Raw genomic sequence first — 20,900 nt, 5'->3', positions numbered from 1 at the left:
ACACTTTCTCCTTGCCAGACGTATTGGAAAAGCTTTCTGCTAAGATGTAGACCACAAAAGACGCTAAAGACGAAGGTACGATGCTCTCCGGAGCTAAGAGCCGCTCCCGGGCTTCTTTCGGCAGAAGCCGCGCTAAGAGAGCACTGTGACCGGTACAATCGTCTTTGCGCGAAGAAGCCGCTTCTTCGGCTCCAGGAGCCGGAGAGAGCGGCAGCATCGGAAAGGTGAAGAAGGATGCTGTATTACATTGGGATTGTGTGCGCAGCTTGCCAACTGATAGAAAACAGTACCTTACCACTCTCCTGACTTTTCCAATCACATGAATATTCGATTGGAAGCTGATTGGACAACTTTTCTTTTCTTCATGACAAGCACTTGGCAGACCTCCGTGCAACGTTAGAACACGATGGGAGATATTTTCTGTGTTGGCACACTTTCTCCTTGCCAAACATAGTGGAAAAGCTTTCTGCTAAGATGTAGACCACAAAAGACGCTAAACACGAAGGTACGATGCTCTCCGGAGCTAAGAGCCGCTCCCGGGCTTCTTTCGGCAGAAGCCGCGCTAAGAGAGCACTGTGACCGGTACAATCGTCTTTGCGCGAAGAAGCCGCTTCTTCGGCTCCAGGAGCCGGAGAGAGCGGCAGCATCGGAAAGGTGAAGAAGGATGCTGTATTGCACTGGGATTGTGTGCGCAGCTTGCCAACTGATAGAAAACAGTACCTTACCACTCTCCTGACTTTTCCAATCACATGAATATTCGATTGGAAGCTGTTTTGGACAACTTTTCTTTTCTTCATGCCAAGCACTTGGCAGACCTCCATGCAACGTTAGAACACGATGGGAGATGTTTTCTGTGTTGGCGCAGGTTTTCCTTGCCAGACATATTGGAAAAGCTTTTTGCTAAGATGTAGACCACAAAAGACGCTAAAGACGAAGGTACGATGCTCTCCGGAGCTAAGAGCCGCTCCCGGGCTTCTTTCGGCAGAAGCCGCGCTAAGAGATCACTGTGACCGGTACAATCGTCTTTGCGCGAAGAAGCCGCTTCTTCGGCTCCAGGAGCCGGAGAGAGCGGCAGCATCGGAAAGGTGAAGAAGGATGCTGTATTACATTGGGATTGTGTGCGCAGCTTGCCAACTGATAGAAAACAGTACCTTACCACTCTCCTGACTTTTCCAATCACATGAATATTCGATTGGAAGCTGTTTTGGACAACTTTTCTTCTCTTCTTGTCAAACACTTGGCAGACCTCCGTGCAACGTTAGAACACGATGGGAGATGTTTTCTGTGTTGGCAAACTTTCTCCTTGCCAGACGTAGTGGAAAAGCTTTTTGCTAAGATGTAGACCACAAAAGACGCTAAAGACGAAGGTACGATGCTCTCCGGAGCTAAGAGCCGCTCCCAGGCTTCTTTGGGCAGAAGCCGCGCTAAGAGAGCACTGTGACCGGTACAATCGTCTTTGCGCGAAGAAGCCGCTTCTTCGGCTCCAGGAGCCGGAGAGAGCGGCAGCATCGGAAACGTGAAGAAGGATGCTGTATTACACTAGGATTGTGTGCACAGCTTGCCAACTGATAGAAAACAGTACCTTACCACTCTCCTGACTTTTCCAATCACATGAATATTCGATTGGAAGCTGTTTTGGACAACTTTTCTTTTCTTCATGCCAAGCACTTGGCAGACCTCCATGCAACGTTAGAACACGATGGGAGATGTTTTCTGTGCTGGCACAGTTTCTCCTTGCCAGACATAGTGGAAAAGCTTTTTGCTAAGATGTAGACCACAAAAGACGCTAAAGACGAAGGTACGATGCTCTCCGGAGCTAAGAGCCGCTCCCGGGCTTCTTTCGGCAGAAGCCGCGCTAAGAGAGCATTGTGACCGGTACAATCGTCTTTGCGCGAAGAAGCCGCTTCTTCGGCTCCAGGAGCCGGAGAGAGCGGCAGCATCGGAAAGGTGAAGAAGGATGCTGTATTACATTGGGATTGTGTGCGCAGCTTGCCAACTGATAGAAAACAGTACCTTACCACTCTCCTGACTTTTCCAATCACATGAATATTCGATTGGAAGCTGTTTTGGACAACTTTTCTTCTCTTCTTGTAAAACACTTGGCAGACCTCCGTGCAACGTTAGAACACGATGGGAGATATTTTCTGTGTTGGCACACTTTCTCCTTGCCAGACGTAGTGGAAAAGCTTTTTGCTAAGATGTAGACCACAAAAGACGCTAAAGACGAAGGTACGATGCTCTCCGGAGCTAAGAGCCGCTCCCAGGCTTCTTTCGGCAGAAGCCGCGCTAAGAGAGCACTGTGACCGGTACAATCGTCTTTGCGCGAAGAAGCCGCTTCTTCGGCTCCAGGAGCCGGAGAGAGCGGCAGCATCGGAAAGGTGAAGAAGGATGCTGTATTACATTGGGATTGTGTGCGCAGCTTGCCAACTGATAGAAAACAGTACCTTACCACTCTCCTGACTTTTCCAATCACATGAATATTCCATTGGAAGCTGTTTTGGACAACTTTTCTTCTCTTCTTGTCAAACACTTGGCAGACCTCCGTGCAACGTCCAGAACACGATGGGAGATGTTTTCTGTGCTGGCGCAGGTTTCCTTGCCAGACATAGTGGAAAAGCTTTCTGCTAAGATGTAGACCACAAAAGACGCTAAAGACGAAGGTACGATGCTCTCCGGAGCTAAGAGCCGCTCCCGGGCTTCTTTCGGCAGAAGCCGCGCTAAGAGAGCACTGTGACCGGTACAATCGTCTTTGCGCGAAGAAGCCGCTTCTTCGGCTCCAGGAGCCGGAGAGAGCGGCAGCATCGGAAAGGTGAAGAAGGATGCTGTATTACATTGGGATTGTGTGCGCAGCTTGCCAACTGATAGAAAACAGTACCTTACCACTCTCCTGACTTTTCAATCACATGAATATTCGATTGGAAGCTGTTTTGGACAACTTTTCTTTTCTTCATGCCAAGCACTTGGCAGACCTCCGTGCAACGTTAGAACACGATGGGAGATGTTTTCTGTGTTGGCGCACTTTCTCCATGCCAGACATAGTGGAAAAGCTTTCTGCTAAGATGTAGACCACAAAAGACGCTATAGACGAAGGTACGATGCTCTCCGGAGCTAAGAGCCGCTCCCGGGCTTCTTTCGGCAGAAGCCGCGCTAAGAGAGCCCTGTGACCGGTACAATCGTCTTTGCGCGAAGAAGCCGCTTCTTCGGCTCCAGGAGCCGGAGAGAGCGGCAGCATCGGAAAGGTGAAGAAGGATGCTGTATTACATTGGGATTGTGTGCGCAGCTTGCCAACTGATAGAAAACAGTACCTTACCACTCTCCTGACTTTTCCAATCACATGAATATTCCATTGGAAGCTGTTTTGGACAACTTTTCTTTTCTTCATGCCAAGCATTTGGCAGACATCCGTGCAACGTTAGAACACGATGAAAGATATTTTATGTGCTGGCACAGTTTCTCCTTGCCAGACATAGTGGAAAAGCTTTTTGCTAAGATGTAGACCACAAAAGACGCTAAAGACGAAGGTACGATGCTCTCCGGAGCTAAGAGCCGCTCCCGGGCTTCTTTCGGCAGAAGCCGCGCTAAGAGAGCACTGTGACCGGTACAATCGTCTTTGCGCGAAGAAGCCGCTTCTTCGGCTCCAGGAGCCGGAGAGAGCGGCAGCATCGGAAACGTGAAGAAGGATGCTGTATTACATTGGGATTGTGTGCACAGCTTGCCAACTGATAGAAAACAGTACCTTACCACTCTCCTGACTTTTCCAATCACATGAATATTCGATTGGAAGCTGTTTTGGACAACTTTTCTTTTCTTCATGCCAAGCACTTGGCAGACCTCCATGCAACGTTAGAACACGATGGGAGATGTTTTCTGTGCTGGCACACTTTCTCCTTGCCAGACATAGTGGAAAAGCTTTTTGCTAAGATGTAGACCACAAAAGACGCTAAAGACGAAGGTACGATGCTCTCCGGAGCTAAGAGCCGCTCCCGGGCTTCTTTCGGCAGAAGCCGCGCTAAGAGAGCATTGTGACCGGTACAATCGTCTTTGTGCGAAGAAGCCGCTTCTTCGGCTCCGGGAGCCGGAGAGAGCGGCAGCATCGGAAAGGTGAAGAAGGATGCTGTATTACATTGGGATTGTGTGCGCAGCTTGCCAACTGATAGAAAACAGTACCTTACCACTCTCCTGACTTTTCCAATCACATGAATATTCGATTGGAAGCTGTTTTGGACAACTTTTCTTCTCTTCTTGTCAAACAATTGGCAGACCTCCGTGCAACGTCCAGAAAACGATGGGAGATGTTTTCTGTGCTGGCGCAGGTTTCCTTGCCAGACATAGTGGAAAAGCTTTCTGCTAAGATGTAGACCACAAAAGACGCTAAAGACGAAGGTACGATGCTCTCCGGAGCTAAGAGCCGCTCCCGGGCTTCTTTCGGCAGAAGCCGCGCTAAGAGAGCACTGTGACCGGTACAATCGTCTTTGCGCGAAGAAGCCGCTTCTTCGGCTCCAGGAGCCGGAGAGAGCGGCAGCTTCGGAAAGGTGAAGAAGGATGCTGTATTACATTGGGATTGTGTGCGCAGCTTGCCAACTGATAGAAAACAGTACCTTACCACTCTCCTGACTTTTCCAATCACATGAATATTCGATTGGAAGCTGTTTTGGACAACTTTTCTTTTCTTCATTCCAAGCACTTGGCAGACCTCCGTGCAACGTTAGAACACGATGGGAGATGTTTTCTGTGTTGGCGCACTTTCTCCATGCCAGACATAGTGGAAAAGCTTTCTGCTAAGATGTAGACCACAAAAGACGCTAAAGACGAAGGTACGATGCTCTCCGGAGCTAAGAGCCGCTCCCGGGCTTCTTTCGGCAGAAGCCGCGCTAAGAGAGCCCTGTGACCGGTACAATCGTCTTTGCGCGAAGAAGCCGCTTCTTCGGCTCCAGGAGCCGGAGAGAGCGGCAGCATCGGAAACGTGAAGAAGGATGCTGTATTACACTAGGATTGTGTGCGCAGCTTGCCAACTGATAGAAAACAGTACCTTACCACTCTCCTGACTTTTCCAATCACATGAATATTCGATTGGAAGCTGTTTTGGACAACTTTTCTTTTCTTCATGCCAAGAACTTGGCAGACCTCCGTGCAACGTTAGAACACGATGGGAGATGTTTTCTGTGTTGGCACACTTTCTCCTTGCCAAACATAGTGGAAAAGCTTTTTGCTAAGATGTAGACCACAAAAGACGCTAAAGACGAAGGTACGATGCTCTCCGGAGCTAAGAGCCGCTCCCAGGCTTCTTTCGGCAGAAGCCGCGCTAAGAGAGCACTGTGACCGGTACAATCGTCTTTGCGCGAAGAAGCCGCTTCTTCGGCTCCAGGAGCCGGAGAGAGCGGCAGCATCGGAAAGGTGAAGAAGGATGCTGTATTACATTGGGATTGTGTGCGCAGCTTGCCAACTGATAGAAAACAGTACCTTACCACTCTCCTGACTTTTCCAATCACATGAATATTCGATTGGAATCTGTTTTGGACAACTTTTCTTCTCTTCTTGTCAAACACTTGGCAGACCTCCGTGCAACGTTAGAACACGATGGGAGATATTTTCTGTGTTGGCACACTTTCTCCTTGCCAGACGTAGTGGAAAAGCTTTTTGCTAAGATGTAGACCACAAAAGACGCTAAAGACGAAGGTACGATGCTCTCCGGAGCTAAGAGCCGCTCCCAGGCTTCTTTCGGCAGAAGCCGCGCTAAGAGAGCACTGTGACCGGTACAATCGTCTTTGCGCGAAGAAGCCGCTTCTTCGGCTCCAGGAGCCCGAGAGAGCGGCAGCTTCGGAAAGGTGAAGAAGAATGCTGTATTACATTGGGATTGTGTGCGCAGCTTGCCAACTGATAGAAAACAGTACCTTACCACTCTCCTGACTTTTCCAATCACATGAATATTCGATTGGAAGCTGTTTTGGACAACTTTTCTTCTCTTCTTGTCAAACACTTGGCAGACCTCCGTGCAACGTTAGAACACGATGGGAGATGTTTTCTGTGCTGGCGCAGGTTTTCCTTGCCAGACATAGTGGAAAAGCTTTCTGCTAAGATGTAGACCGCAAAAGACGCTAAAGACGAAGGTACGATGCTCTCCGGAGCTAAGAGCCACTCCCGGGCTTCTTTCGGCAGAAGCCGCGCTAAGAGAGCACTGTGACCGGTACAATCGTCTTTGCGCGAAGAAGCCGCTTCTTCGGCTCCAGGAGCCGGAGAGAGCGGCAGCTTCGGAAATGTGAAGAAGGATGCTGTATTGCATTGGGATTGTGTGCGCAGCTTGCCAACTGATAGAAAACAGTACCTTACCACTCTCCTGACTTTTCCAATCACATGAATATTCGATTGGAAGCTGTTTTGGACAATTTTTCTTTTCTTCATGCCAAGCACTTGGCAGACCTCCGTGCAACGTTAGAACACGATGGGAGATGTTTTCTGTGTTGGCGCACTTTCTCCTTGCCAGACATAGTGGAAAAGCTTTTTGCTAAGATGTAGACCACAAAAGACGCTAAAGACGAAGGTACGATGCTCTCCAGAGCTAAGAGTCGCTCCCGGGCTTCTTTCGGCAGAAGCCGCGCTAAGAGAGCCCTGTGACCGGTACAATCGTCTTTGCGCGAAGAAGCCGCTTCTTCGGCTCCAGGAGCCGGAGAGAGCGGCAGCATCGGAAACGTGAAGAAGGATGCTGTATTACACTAGGATTGTGTGCGCAGCTTGCCAACTGATAGAAAACAGTACCTTACCACTCTCCTGACTTTTCCAATCACATGAATATTCGATTGGAAGCTGTTTTGGACAACTTTTCTTTTCTTCATGCCAAGCACTTGGCAGACCTCCGTGCAACGTTAGAACACGATGGGAGATGTTTTCTGTGCTGGCACACTTTCTCCTTGCCAGACGTATTGGAAAAGCTTTCTGCTAAGATGTAGACCACAAAAGACGCTAAAGACGAAGGTACGATGCTCTCCGGAGCTAAGAGCCGCTCCCGGGCTTCTTTCGGCAGAAGCCGCGCTAAGAGAGCACTGTGACCGGTACAATCGTCTTTGCGCGAAGAAGCCGCTTCTTCGGCTCCAGGAGCCGGAGAGAGCGGCAGCATCGGAAAGGTGAAGAAGGATGCTGTATTACATTGGGATTGTGTGCGCAGCTTGCCAACTGATAGAAAACAGTACCTTACCACTCTCCTGACTTTTCCAATCACATGAATATTCGATTGGAAGCTGATTGGACAACTTTTCTTTTCTTCATGACAAGCACTTGGCAGACCTCCGTGCAACGTTAGAACACGATGGGAGATATTTTCTGTGTTGGCACACTTTCTCCTTGCCAAACATAGTGGAAAAGCTTTCTGCTAAGATGTAGACCACAAAAGACGCTAAACACGAAGGTACGATGCTCTCCGGAGCTAAGAGCCGCTCCCGGGCTTCTTTCGGCAGAAGCCGCGCTAAGAGAGCACTGTGACCGGTACAATCGTCTTTGCGCGAAGAAGCCGCTTCTTCGGCTCCAGGAGCCGGAGAGAGCGGCAGCATCGGAAAGGTGAAGAAGGATGCTGTATTGCACTGGGATTGTGTGCGCAGCTTGCCAACTGATAGAAAACAGTACCTTACCACTCTCCTGACTTTTCCAATCACATGAATATTCGATTGGAAGCTGTTTTGGACAACTTTTCTTTTCTTCATGCCAAGCACTTGGCAGACCTCCATGCAACGTTAGAACACGATGGGAGATGTTTTCTGTGTTGGCGCAGGTTTTCCTTGCCAGACATAGTGGAAAAGCTTTTTGCTAAGATGTAGACCACAAAAGACGCTAAAGACGAAGGTACAATGCTCTCCGGAGCTAAGAGCCGCTCCCGGGCTTCTTTCGGCAGAAGCCGCGCTAAGAGATCACTGTGACCGGTACAATCGTCTTTGCGCGAAGAAGCCGCTTCTTCGGCTCCAGGAGCCGGAGAGAGCGGCAGCATCGGAAAGGTGAAGAAGGATGCTGTATTACATTGGGATTGTGTGCGCAGCTTGCCAACTGATAGAAAACAGTACCTTACCACTCTCCTGACTTTTCCAATCACATGAATATTCGATTGGAAGCTGTTTTGGACAACTTTTCTTCTCTTCTTGTCAAACACTTGGCAGACCTCCGTGCAACGTTAGAACACGATGGGAGATGTTTTCTGTGTTGGCAAACTTTCTCCTTGCCAGACGTAGTGGAAAAGCTTTTTGCTAAGATGTAGACCACAAAAGACGCTAAAGACGAAGGTACGATGCTCTCCGGAGCTAAGAGCCGCTCCCAGGCTTCTTTCGGCAGAAGCCGCGCTAAGAGAGCACTGTGACCGGTACAATCGTCTTTGCGCGAAGAAGCCGCTTCTTCGGCTCCAGGAGCCGGAGAGAGCGGCAGCATCGGAAAGGTGAAGAAGGATGCTGTATTACACTAGGATTGTGTGCACAGCTTGCCAACTGATAGAAAACAGTACCTTACCACTCTCCTGACTTTTCCAATCACATGAATATTCGATTGGAAGCTGTTTTGGACAACTTTTCTTTTCTTCATGCCAAGCACTTGGCAGACCTCCATGCAACGTTAGAACACGATGGGAGATGTTTTCTGTGCTGGCACAGTTTCTCCTTGCCAGACATAGTGGAAAAGCTTTTTGCTAAGATGTAGACCACAAAAGACGCTAAAGACGAAGGTACGATGCTCTCCGGAGCTAAGAGCCGCTCCCGGGCTTCTTTCGGCAGAAGCCGCGCTAAGAGAGCATTGTGACCGGTACAATCGTCTTTGCGCGAAGAAGCCGCTTCTTCGGCTCCAGGAGCCGGAGAGAGCGGCAGCATCGGAAAGGTGAAGAAGGATGCTGTATTACATTGGGATTGTGTGCGCAGCTTGCCAACTGATAGAAAACAGTACCTTACCACTCTCCTGACTTTTCCAATCACATGAATATTCGATTGGAAGCTGTTTTGGACAACTTTTCTTCTCTTCTTGTCAAACACTTGGCAGACCTCCGTGCAACGTTAGAACACGATGGGAGATATTTTCTGTGTTGGCACACTTTCTCCTTGCCAGACGTAGTGGAAAAGCTTTTTGCTAAGATGTAGACCACAAAAGACGCTAAAGACGAAGGTACGATGCTCTCCGGAGCTAAGAGCCGCTCCCAGGCTTCTTTCGGCAGAAGCCGCGCTAAGAGAGCACTGTGACCGGTACAATCGTCTTTGCGCGAAGAAGCCGCTTCTTCGGCTCCAGGAGCCCGAGAGAGCGGCAGCTTCGGAAAGGTGAAGAAGAATGCTGTATTACATTGGGATTGTGTGCGCAGCTTGCCAACTGATAGAAAACAGTACCTTACCACTCTCCTGACTTTTCCAATCACATGAATATTCGATTGGAAGCTGTTTTGGACAACTTTTCTTCTCTTCTTGTCAAACACTTGGCAGACCTCCGTGCAACGTTAGAACACGATGGGAGATGTTTTCTGTGCTGGCGCAGGTTTTCCTTGCCAGACATAGTGGAAAAGCTTTCTGCTAAGATGTAGACCGCAAAAGACGCTAAAGACGAAGGTACGATGCTCTCCGGAGCTAAGAGCCACTCCCGGGCTTCTTTCGGCAGAAGCCGCGCTAAGAGAGCACTGTGACCGGTACAATCGTCTTTGCGCGAAGAAGCCGCTTCTTCGGCTCCAGGAGCCGGAGAGAGCGGCAGCTTCGGAAATGTGAAGAAGGATGCTGTATTGCATTGGGATTGTGTGCGCAGCTTGCCAACTGATAGAAAACAGTACCTTACCACTCTCCTGACTTTTCCAATCACATGAATATTCGATTGGAAGCTGTTTTGGACAACTTTTCTTTTCTTCATGCCAAGCACTTGGCAGACCTCCGTGCAACGTTAGAACACGATGGGAGATGTTTTCTGTGTTGGCGCACTTTCTCCTTGCCAGACATAGTGGAAAAGCTTTTTGCTAAGATGTAGACCACAAAAGACGCTAAAGACGAAGGTACGATGCTCTCCAGAGCTAAGAGTCGCTCCCGGGCTTCTTTCGGCAGAAGCCGCGCTAAGAGAGCCCTGTGACCGGTACAATCGTCTTTGCGCGAAGAAGCCGCTTCTTCGGCTCCAGGAGCCGGAGAGAGCGGCAGCATCGGAAACGTGAAGAAGGATGCTGTATTACACTAGGATTGTGTGCGCAGCTTGCCAACTGATAGAAAACAGTACCTTACCACTCTCCTGACTTTTCCAATCACATGAATATTCGATTGGAAGCTGTTTTGGACAACTTTTCTTTTCTTCATGCCAAGCACTTGGCAGACCTCCGTGCAACGTTAGAACACGATGGGAGATGTTCTCTGTGCTGGCACACTTTCTCCTTGCCAGACGTATTGGAAAAGCTTTCTGCTAAGATGTAGACCACAAAAGACGCTAAAGACGAAGGTACGATGCTCTCCGGAGCTAAGAGCCGCTCCCGGGCTTCTTTCGGCAGAAGCCGCGCTAAGAGAGCACTGTGACCGGTACAATCGTCTTTGCGCGAAGAAGCCGCTTCTTCGGCTCCAGGAGCCCGAGAGAGCGGCAGCATCGGAAAGGTGAAGAAGGATGCTGTATTACATTGGGATTGTGTGCGCAGCTTGCCAACTGATAGAAAACAGTACCTTACCACTCTCCTGACTTTTCCAATCACATGAATATTCGATTGGAAGCTGATTGGACAACTTTTCTTTTCTTCATGACAAGCACTTGGCAGACCTCCGTGCAACGTTAGAACACGATGGGAGATATTTTCTGTGTTGGCACACTTTCTCCTTGCCAAACATAGTGGAAAAGCTTTCTGCTAAGATGTAGACCACAAAAGACGCTAAACACGAAGGTACGATGCTCTCCGGAGCTAAGAGCCGCTCCCGGGCTTCTTTCGGCAGAAGCCGCGCTAAGAGAGCACTGTGACCGGTACAATCGTCTTTGCGCGAAGAAGCCGCTTCTTCGGCTCCAGGAGCCGGAGAGAGCGGCAGCATCGGAAAGGTGAAGAAGGATGCTGTATTGCACTGGGATTGTGTGCGCAGCTTGCCAACTGATAGAAAACAGTACCTTACCACTCTCCTGACTTTTCCAATCACATGAATATTCGATTGGAAGCTGTTTTGGACAACTTTTCTTTTCTTCATGCCAAGCACTTGGCAGACCTCCATGCAACGTTAGAACACGATGGGAGATGTTTTCTGTGTTGGCGCAGGTTTTCCTTGCCAGACATAGTGGAAAAGCTTTTTGCTAAGATGTAGACCACAAAAGACGCTAAAGACGAAGGTACAATGCTCTCCGGAGCTAAGAGCCGCTCCCGGGCTTCTTTCGGCAGAAGCCGCGCTAAGAGATCACTGTGACCGGTACAATCGTCTTTGCGCGAAGAAGCCGCTTCTTCGGCTCCAGGAGCCGGAGAGAGCGGCAGCATCGGAAAGGTGAAGAAGGATGCTGTATTACATTGGGATTGTGTGCGCAGCTTGCCAACTGATAGAAAACAGTACCTTACCACTCTCCTGACTTTTCCAATCACATGAATATTCGATTGGAAGCTGTTTTGGACAACTTTTCTTCTCTTCTTGTCAAACACTTGGCAGACCTCCGTGCAACGTTAGAACACGATGGGAGATGTTTTCTGTGTTGGCAAACTTTCTCCTTGCCAGACGTAGTGGAAAAGCTTTTTGCTAAGATGTAGACCACAAAAGACGCTAAAGACGAAGGTACGATGCTCTCCGGAGCTAAGAGCCGCTCCCAGGCTTCTTTCGGCAGAAGCCGCGCTAAGAGAGCACTGTGACCGGTACAATCGTCTTTGCGCGAAGAAGCCGCTTCTTCGGCTCCAGGAGCCGGAGAGAGCGGCAGCATCGGAAACGTGAAGAAGGATGCTGTATTACACTAGGATTGTGTGCACAGCTTGCCAACTGATAGAAAACAGTACCTTACCACTCTCCTGACTTTTCCAATCACATGAATATTCGATTGGAAGCTGTTTTGGACAACTTTTCTTTTCTTCATGCCAAGCACTTGGCAGACCTCCATGCAACGTTAGAACACGATGGGAGATGTTTTCTGTGCTGGCACAGTTTCTCCTTGCCAGACATAGTGGAAAAGCTTTTTGCTAAGATGTAGACCACAAAAGACGCTAAAGACGAAGGTACGATGCTCTCCGGAGCTAAGAGCCGCTCCCGGGCTTCTTTCGGCAGAAGCCGCGCTAAGAGAGCATTGTGACCGGTACAATCGTCTTTGCGCGAAGAAGCCGCTTCTTCGGCTCCAGGAGCCGGAGAGAGCGGCAGCATCGGAAAGGTGAAGAAGGATGCTGTATTACATTGGGATTGTGTGCGCAGCTTGCCAACTGATAGAAAACAGTACCTTACCACTCTCCTGACTTTTCCAATCACATGAATATTCGATTGGAAGCTGTTTTGGACAACTTTTCTTCTCTTCTTGTAAAACACTTGGCAGACCTCCGTGCAACGTTAGAACACGATGGGAGATATTTTCTGTGTTGGCACACTTTCTCCTTGCCAGACGTAGTGGAAAAGCTTTTTGCTAAGATGTAGACCACAAAAGACGCTAAAGACGAAGGTACGATGCTCTCCGGAGCTAAGAGCCGCTCCCAGGCTTCTTTCGGCAGAAGCCGCGCTAAGAGAGCACTGTGACCGGTACAATCGTCTTTGCGCGAAGAAGCCGCTTCTTCGGCTCCAGGAGCCGGAGAGAGCGGCAGCATCGGAAAGGTGAAGAAGGATGCTGTATTACATTGGGATTGTGTGCGCAGCTTGCCAACTGATAGAAAACAGTACCTTACCACTCTCCTGACTTTTCCAATCACATGAATATTCGATTGGAAGCTGTTTTGGACAACTTTTCTTCTCTTCTTGTCAAACACTTGGCAGACCTCCGTGCAACGTCCAGAACACGATGGGAGATGTTTTCTGTGCTGGCGCAGGTTTCCTTGCCAGACATAGTGGAAAAGCTTTCTGCTAAGATGTAGACCACAAAAGACGCTAAAGACGAAGGTACGATGCTCTCCGGAGCTAAGAGCCGCTCCCGGGCTTCTTTCGGCAGAAGCCGCGCTAAGAGAGCACTGTGACCGGTACAATCGTCTTTGCGCGAAGAAGCCGCTTCTTCGGCTCCAGGAGCCGGAGAGAGCGGCAGCATCAGAAAGGTGAAGAAGGATGCTGTATTACATTGGGATTGTGTGCGCAGCTTGCCAACTGATAGAAAACAGTACCTTACCACTCTCCTGACTTTTCCAATCACATGAATATTCGATTGGAAGCTGTTTTGGACAACTTTTCTTTTCTTCATGCCAAGCACTTGGCAGACCTCCGTGCAACGTTAGAACACGATGGGAGATGTTTTCTGTGTTGGCGCACTTTCTCCATGCCAGACATAGTGGAAAAGCTTTCTGCTAAGATGTAGACCACAAAAGACGCTAAAGACGAAGGTACGATGCTCTCCGGAGCTAAGAGCCGCTCCCGGGCTTCTTTCGGCAGAAGCCGCGCTAAGAGAGCACTGTGACCGGTACAATCGTCTTTGCGCGAAGAAGCCGCTTCTTCGGCTCCAGGAGCCGGAGAGAGCGGCAGCTTCGGAAAGGTGAAGAAGGATGCTGTATTACATTGGGATTGTGTGCGCAGCTTGCCAACTGATAGAAAACAGTACCTTACCACTCTCCTGACTTTTCCAATCACATGAATATTCGATTGGAAGCTGTTTTGGACAACTTTTCTTTTCTTCATGCCAAGCACTTGGCAGACCTCCGTGCAACGTTAGAACACGATGGGAGATGTTCTCTGTGCTGGCACACTTTCTCCATGCCAGACATAGTGGAAAAGCTTTCTGCTAAGATGTAGACCACAAAAGACGCTATAGACGAAGGTACGATGCTCTCCGGAGCTAAGAGCCGCTCCCGGGCTTCTTTCGGCAGAAGCCGCGCTAAGAGAGCCCTGTGACCGGTACAATCGTCTTTGCGCGAAGAAGCCGCTTCTTCGGCTCCAGGAGCCGGAGAGAGCGGCAGCATCGGAAACGTGAAGAAGGATGCTGTATTACACTAGGATTGTGTGCGCAGCTTGCCAACTGATAGAAAACAGTACCTTACCACTCTCCTGACTTTTCCAATCACATGAATATTCGATTGGAAGCTGTTTTGGACAACTTTTCTTTTCTTCATGCCAAGCACTTGGCAGACCTCCGTGCAACGTTAGAACACGATGGGAGATGTTTTCTGTGCTGGCACACTTTCTCCTTGCCAGACGTATTGGAAAAGCTTTCTGCTAAGATGTAGACCACAAAAGACGCTAAAGACGAAGGTACGATGCTCTCCGGAGCTAAGAGCCGCTCCCGGGCTTCTTTCGGCAGAAGCCGCGCTAAGAGAGCACTGTGACCGGTACAATCGTCTTTGCGCGAAGAAGCCGCTTCTTCGGCTCCAGGAGCCGGAGAGAGCGGCAGCATCGGAAAGGTGAAGAAGGATGCTGTATTACATTGGGATTGTGTGCGCAGCTTGCCAACTGATAGAAAACAGTACCTTACCACTCTCCTGACTTTTCCAATCACATGAATATTCCATTGGAAGCTGTTTTGGACAACTTTTCTTTTCTTCATGCCAAGCACTTGGCAGACCTCCGTGCAACGTTAGAACACGATGGGAGATGTTTTCTGTGCTGGCGCAGGTTTTCCTTGCCAGACATAGTGGAAAAGCTTTCTGCTAAGATGTAGACCACAAAAGACGCTAAAGACGAAGGTACGATGCTCTCCGGAGCTAAGAGCCGCTCCCGGGCTTCTTTCGGCAGAAGCCGCGCTAAGAGAGCACTGTGACCGGTACAATCGTCTTTGCACGAAGAAGCCGCTTCTTCGGCTCCAGGAGCCGGAGAGAGCGGCAGCTTCGGAAAGGTGAAGAAGGATACTGTATTACATTGGGATTGTGTGCGCAGCTTGCCAACTGATAGAAAACAGTACCTTACCACTCTCCTGACTTTTCCAATCACATGAATATTCCATTGGAAGCTGTTTTGGACAACTTTTCTTCTCTTCTTGTCAAACACTTGGCAGACCTCCGTGCAACGTTAGAACACGATGGGAGATGTTTTCCGTGTTGGCACACTTTCTCCTTGCCAGACGTAGTGGAAAAGATTTTTGCTAAGGTGTAGACCACAAAAGACGCTAAAGACGAAGGTACGATGCTCTCCGGAGCTAAGAGCCGCTCCCGGGCTTCTTTCGGCAGAAGCCGCGCTAAGAGAGCACTGTGACCGGTACAATCGTCTTTGCGCGAAGAAGCCGCTTCTTCGGCTCCAGGAGCCGGAGAGAGCGGCTGCATTGGTAAGGTGAAGAAGGATGCTGTATTACATTGGGATTGTGTGCGCAGCTTGCCAACTGATAGAAAACAGTACCTTACCACTCTCCTGACTTTTCCAATCACATGAATATTCGATTGGAAGCTGTTTTGGACAACTTTTCTTCTCTTCATGCCAAGCACTTGGCAGACCTCCGTGCAACGTTAGAACACGATGGGAGATGTTTTCTGTGCTGGCGCAGGTTTTCCTTGCCAGACATAGTGGAAAAGCTTTCTGCTAAGATGTAGACCACAAAAGACGCTAAAGACGAAGGTACGATGCTCTCCGGAGCTAAGAGCCGCTCCCGGGCTTCTTTCGGCAGAAGCCGCGCTAAGAGAGCACTGTGACCGGTAGAATCGTCTTTGCACGAAGAAGCCGCTTCTTCGGCTCCAGGAGCCGGAGAGAGCGGCAGCATCGGAAAGGTGAAGAAGGATGCTGTACAACACTGGGATTGTGTGCGCAGCTTGCCAACTGATAGAAAACAGTACCTTACCACTCTCCTGACTTTTCCAATCACATGAATATTCGATTGGAAGCTGTTTTGGACAACTTTTCTTTTCTTCATGCCAAGCACTTGGCAGACCTCCGTGCAACGTTAGAACACGATGGGAGATGTTTTCTGTGTTGGCACACTTTCTCCTTGCCAGACGTAGTGGAAAAGCCTTTTGCTAAGATGTAGACCACAAAAGACGCTAAAGACGAAGGTACGATGCTCTGCTTAGCTAAGAGCCGCTCCCGGGCTTCTTTCGGCAGAAGCCGCGCTAAGAGAGCACTGTGACCGGTACAATCGTCTTTGCGCGAAGAAGCCGCTTCTTCGGCTCCAGGAGCCGGAGAGAGCGGCAGCTTCGGAAAGGTGAAGAAGGATGCTGTATTACATTGGGATTGTGTGCGCAGCTTGCCAACTGATAGAAAACAGTACCTTACCACTCTCCTGACTTTTCCAATCACATGAATATTCCTTTGGAAGCTCTTTGGACAGCTTTTTTTTCTTCATGCCAAAGAGTTGCAGACCTCCGTGCAACGTTAGAACACGATGGGAGATGTTTTCTGTGCTGGCACACTTTCTCCTTGCCAGACGTAGTGGAAAAGCTTTCTGCTAAGATGTAGACCACAAAAGACGCTAAAGACGAAGGTACGATGCTCTCCGGAGCTAAGAGCCGCTCCCGGGCTTCTTTCGGCAGAAGCCGCGCTAAGAGAGCACTGTGACCGGTACAATCGTCTTTGCGCGAAGAAGCCGCTTCTTCGGCTCCAGGAGCCGGAGAGAGCGGCAGCATCGGAAAGGTGAAGAAGGATGCTGTATTACATTGGGATTGTGTGCGCAGCTTGCCAACTGATAGAAAACAGTACCTTACCACTCTCCTGACTTTTCCAATCACATGAATATTCGATTGGAAGCTGTTTTGGACAACTTTTCTTCTCTTCTTGTCAAACACTTGGCAGACCTCCGTGCAACGTTAGAACACGATGGGAGATGTTTTCTGTGTTGGCACACTTTCTCCTTGCCAAACATAGTGGAAAAGCTTTCTGCTAAGATGTAGACCACAAAAGACGCTAAAGACGAAGGTACGATGCTCTCCGGAGCTAAGAGCCGCTCCCGGGCTTCTTTCGGCAGAAGCCGCGCTAAGAGAGCACTGTGACCGGTACAATCGTCTTTGCGCGAAGAAGCCGCTTCTTCGGCTCCAGGAGCCGGAGAGAGCGGCAGCTTAGAACGGTGAAGAAGGATGCTGTATTACATTGGGATTGTGTGCGCAGCTTGCCAACTGATAGAAAACAGTACCTTACCACTCTCCTGACTTTTCCAATCACATGAATATTCGATTGGAAGCTCTTTTGAACAGCTTTTCTTCTCTTCTTGTCAAACACTTGGCAGACCTCCGTGCAACGTTAGAACACGATGGGAGATGTTTTCTGTGCTGGCGCAGGTTTTCCTTTCCGGACATAGTGGAAAAGCTTTCTGCTAAGACGTAGACCACAAAAGACGCTAAAGACGAAGGTACGATGCTCTCCGGAGCTAAGAGCCGCTCCCGGGCTTCTTTCGGCAGAAGCCGCGCTAAGAGAGCACTGTGACCGGTACAATCGTCTTTGCGCGAAGAAGCCGCTTCTTCGGCTCCAGGAGCCGGAGAGAGCGGCAGCTTCGGAAAGGTGAAGAAGGATGCTGTACAACACTGGGATTGTGTGCGCAGCTTGCCAACTGATAGAAAACAGTACCTTACCACTCTCCTGACTTTTCCAATCACATGAATATTCGATTGGAAGCTCTTTTGGACAACTTTTCTTTTCTTCATGCCAAGCACTTGGCAGACCTCCGTGCAACGTTAGAACACGATGGGAGATGTTTTCTGTGTTGGCACACTTTCTCCTTGCCTGACGTAGTGGAAAAGCCTTTTGCTAAGATGTAGACCACAAAAGACGCTAAAGACGAAGGTACGATGCTCTGCTTAGCTAAGAGCCGCTCCCGGGCTTCTTTCGGCAGAAGCCGCGCTAAGAGAGCACTGTGACCGGTACAATCGTCTTTGCGCGAAGAAGCCGCTTCTTCGGCTCCAGGAGCCGGAGAGAGCGGCAGCTTCGGAAAGGTGAAGAAGGATGCTGTATTACATTGGGATTGTGTGCGCAGCTTGCCAACTGATAGAAAACAGTACCTTACCACTCTCCTGACTTTTCCAATCACATGAATATTCCTTTGGAAGCTCTTTGGACAGCTTTTTTTTCTTCATGCCAAAGAGTTGCAGACCTCCGTGCAACGTTAGAACACGATGGGAGATGTTTTCTGTGCTGGCACACTTTCTCCTTGCCAGACGTAGTGGAAAAGCTTTCTGCTAAGATGTAGACCACAAAAGACGCTAAAGACGAAGGTACGATGCTCTCCGGAGCTAAGAGCCGCTCCCGGGCTTCTTTCGGCAGAAGCCGCGCTAAGAGAGCACTGTGACCGGTACAATCGTCTTTGCGCGAAGAAGCCGCTTCTTCGGCTCCAGGAGCCGGAGAGAGCGGCAGCATCGGAAAGGTGAAGAAGGATGCTGTATTACATTGGGATTGTGTGCGCAGCTTGCCAACTGATAGAAAACAGTACCTTACCACTCTCCTGACTTTTCCAATCACATGAATATTCGATTGGAAGCTGTTTTGGACAACTTTTCTTCTCTTCTTGTCAAACACTTGGCAGACCTCCGTGCAACGTTAGAACACGATGGGAGATGTTTTCTGTGTTGGCACACTTTCTCCTTGCCAGACGTAGTGGAAAAGCTTTTTGCTAAGATGTAGACCACAAAAGACGCTAAAGACGAAGGTACGATGCTCTCCGGAGCTAAGAGCCGCTCCCGGGCTTCTTTCGGCAGAAGCCGCGCTAAGAGAGCACTGTGACCGGTACAATCGTCTTTGCGCGAAGAAGCCGCTTCTTCGGCTCCAGGAGCCGGAGAGAGCGGCTGCATTGGTAAGGTGAAGAAGGATGCTGTATTACATTGGGATTGTGTGCGCAGCTTGCCAACTGATAGAAAACAGTACCTTACCACTCTCCTGACTTTTCCAATCACATGAATATTCGATTGGAAGCTCTTTTGGACAGCTTTTCTTCTCTTCTTGTCAAACACTTGGCAGACCTCCGTGCAACGTCCAGAACACGATGGGAGATGTTTTCTGTGCTGGCACACTTTCTCCTTGCCAGACATAGTGGAAAAGCTTTTTGCTAAGATGTAGACCACAAAAGACCCTAAAGACGAAGGTACGATGCTCTCCGGAGCTAAGAGCCGCTCCCGGGCTTCTTTCGGCAGAAGCCGCGCTAAGAGAGCACTGTGACCGGTACAATCGTCTTTGCGCGAAGAAGCCGCTTCTTCGGCTCCAGGAGCCGGAGAGAGCGGCTGCATTGGTAAGGTGAAGAAGGATGCTGTATTACATTGGGATTGTGTGCGCAGCTTGCCAACTGATAGAAAACAGTACCTTACCACTCTCCTGACTTTTCCAATCACATGAATATTCGATTGGAAGCTGTTTTGGACAACTTTTCTTTTCTTCATGCCCAGCACTTGGCAGATATCCGTGCAACGTTAGAACACGATGGGAGATGTTTTCTGTGCTGGCACACTTCCTCCTTGCCAGACGTAGTGGAAAAGCTTTTTGCTAAGATGTAGACCACAAAAGACGCTAAAGACGAAGGTACGATGCTCTCCGGAGCTAAGAGCCGCTCCTGGGCTTCTTTCGGCAGAAGCCGCGCTAAGAGAGCCCTGTGACCGGTACAATCGTCTTTGCGCGAAGAAGCCGCTTCTTCGGCTCCAGGAGCCGGAGAGAGCGGCAGCTTCAGAAAGGTGAAGAAGGATACTGTATTCCATTGGGATTGTGTGCGCAGCTTGCCAACTGATAGAAAACAGTACCTTACCACTCTCCTGACTTTTCCAATCACATGAATATTCCATTGGAAGCTGTTTTGGACAACTTTTCTTCTCTTCTTGTCATACACTTGGCAGACCTCCGTGCAACGTTAGAACACGATGGGAGATGTTTTCCGTGTTGGCACATTTTATCCTTGCCAGACGTAGTGGAAAAGATTTTTGCTAAGATGTAGACCACAAAAGACGCTAAAGACGAAGGTACGATGCTCTCCGGAGCTAAGAGCCGCTCCCGGGCTTCTTTCGGCAGAAGCCGCGCTAAGAGAGCACTGTGACCGGTACAATCGTCTTTGCGCGAAGAAGCCGCTTCTTCGGCTCCAGGAGCCGGAGAGAGCGGCTGCATTGGTAAGGTGAAGAAGGATGCTGTATTACATTGGGATTGTGTGCGCAGCTTGCCAACTGATAGAAAACAGTACCTTACCACTCTCCTGACTTTTCCAATCACATGAATATTCGATTGGAAGCTGTTTTGGACAACTTTTCTTTTCTTCATGCCAAGCACTTGGCAGACCTCCGTGCAACGTTAGAACACGATGGGAGATGTTTTCTGTGCTTGCGCAGGTTTTCCTTGCCAGACATAGTGGAAAAGCTTTCTGCTAAGATGTAGACCACAAAAGACGCTAAAGACGAAGGTACGATGCTCTCCGGAGCTAAGAGCCGCTCCCGGGCTTCTTTCGGCAGAAGCCGCGCTAAGAGAGCACTGTGACCGGTACAATCGTCTTTGCGCGAAGAAGCCGCTTCTTCGGCTCCAGGAGCCGGAGAGAGCGGCAGCTTCGGAAAGGTGAAGAAGGATACTGTATTCCATTGGGATTGTGTGCGCAGCTTGCCAACTGATAGAAAACAGTACCTTACCACTCTCCTGACTTTTCCAATCACATGAATATTCGATTGGAAGCTGTTTTGGACAACTTTTCTTCTCTTCTTGTCAAACACTTGGCAGACCTCCGTGCAACGTTAGAACACGATGGGAGATGTTTTCTGTGCTGGCGCAGGTTTTCCTTGCCAGACGTAGTGGAAAAGCCTTTTGCTAAGATGTAGACCACAAAAGACGCTAAAGACGAAGGTACGATGCTCTCCGGAGCTAAGAGCCGCTCCCGGGCTTCTTTCGGCAGAAGCCGCGCTAAGAGAGCACTGTGACCGGTACAATCGTCTTTGCGCGAAGAAGCCGCTTCTTCGGCTCCAGGATCCGGAGAGAGCGGCAGCTTCGGAA

The sequence above is a fragment of the Ammospiza caudacuta genome, chromosome 5 (assembly GCF_027887145.1).
Source record: "Ammospiza caudacuta isolate bAmmCau1 chromosome 5, bAmmCau1.pri, whole genome shotgun sequence".
NCBI lineage: Eukaryota > Metazoa > Chordata > Aves > Passeriformes > Passerellidae > Ammospiza > Ammospiza caudacuta.
The sequence above is the reverse complement of the archived record's forward strand: the minus strand, read 5'-3'. Positions refer to the sequence as shown.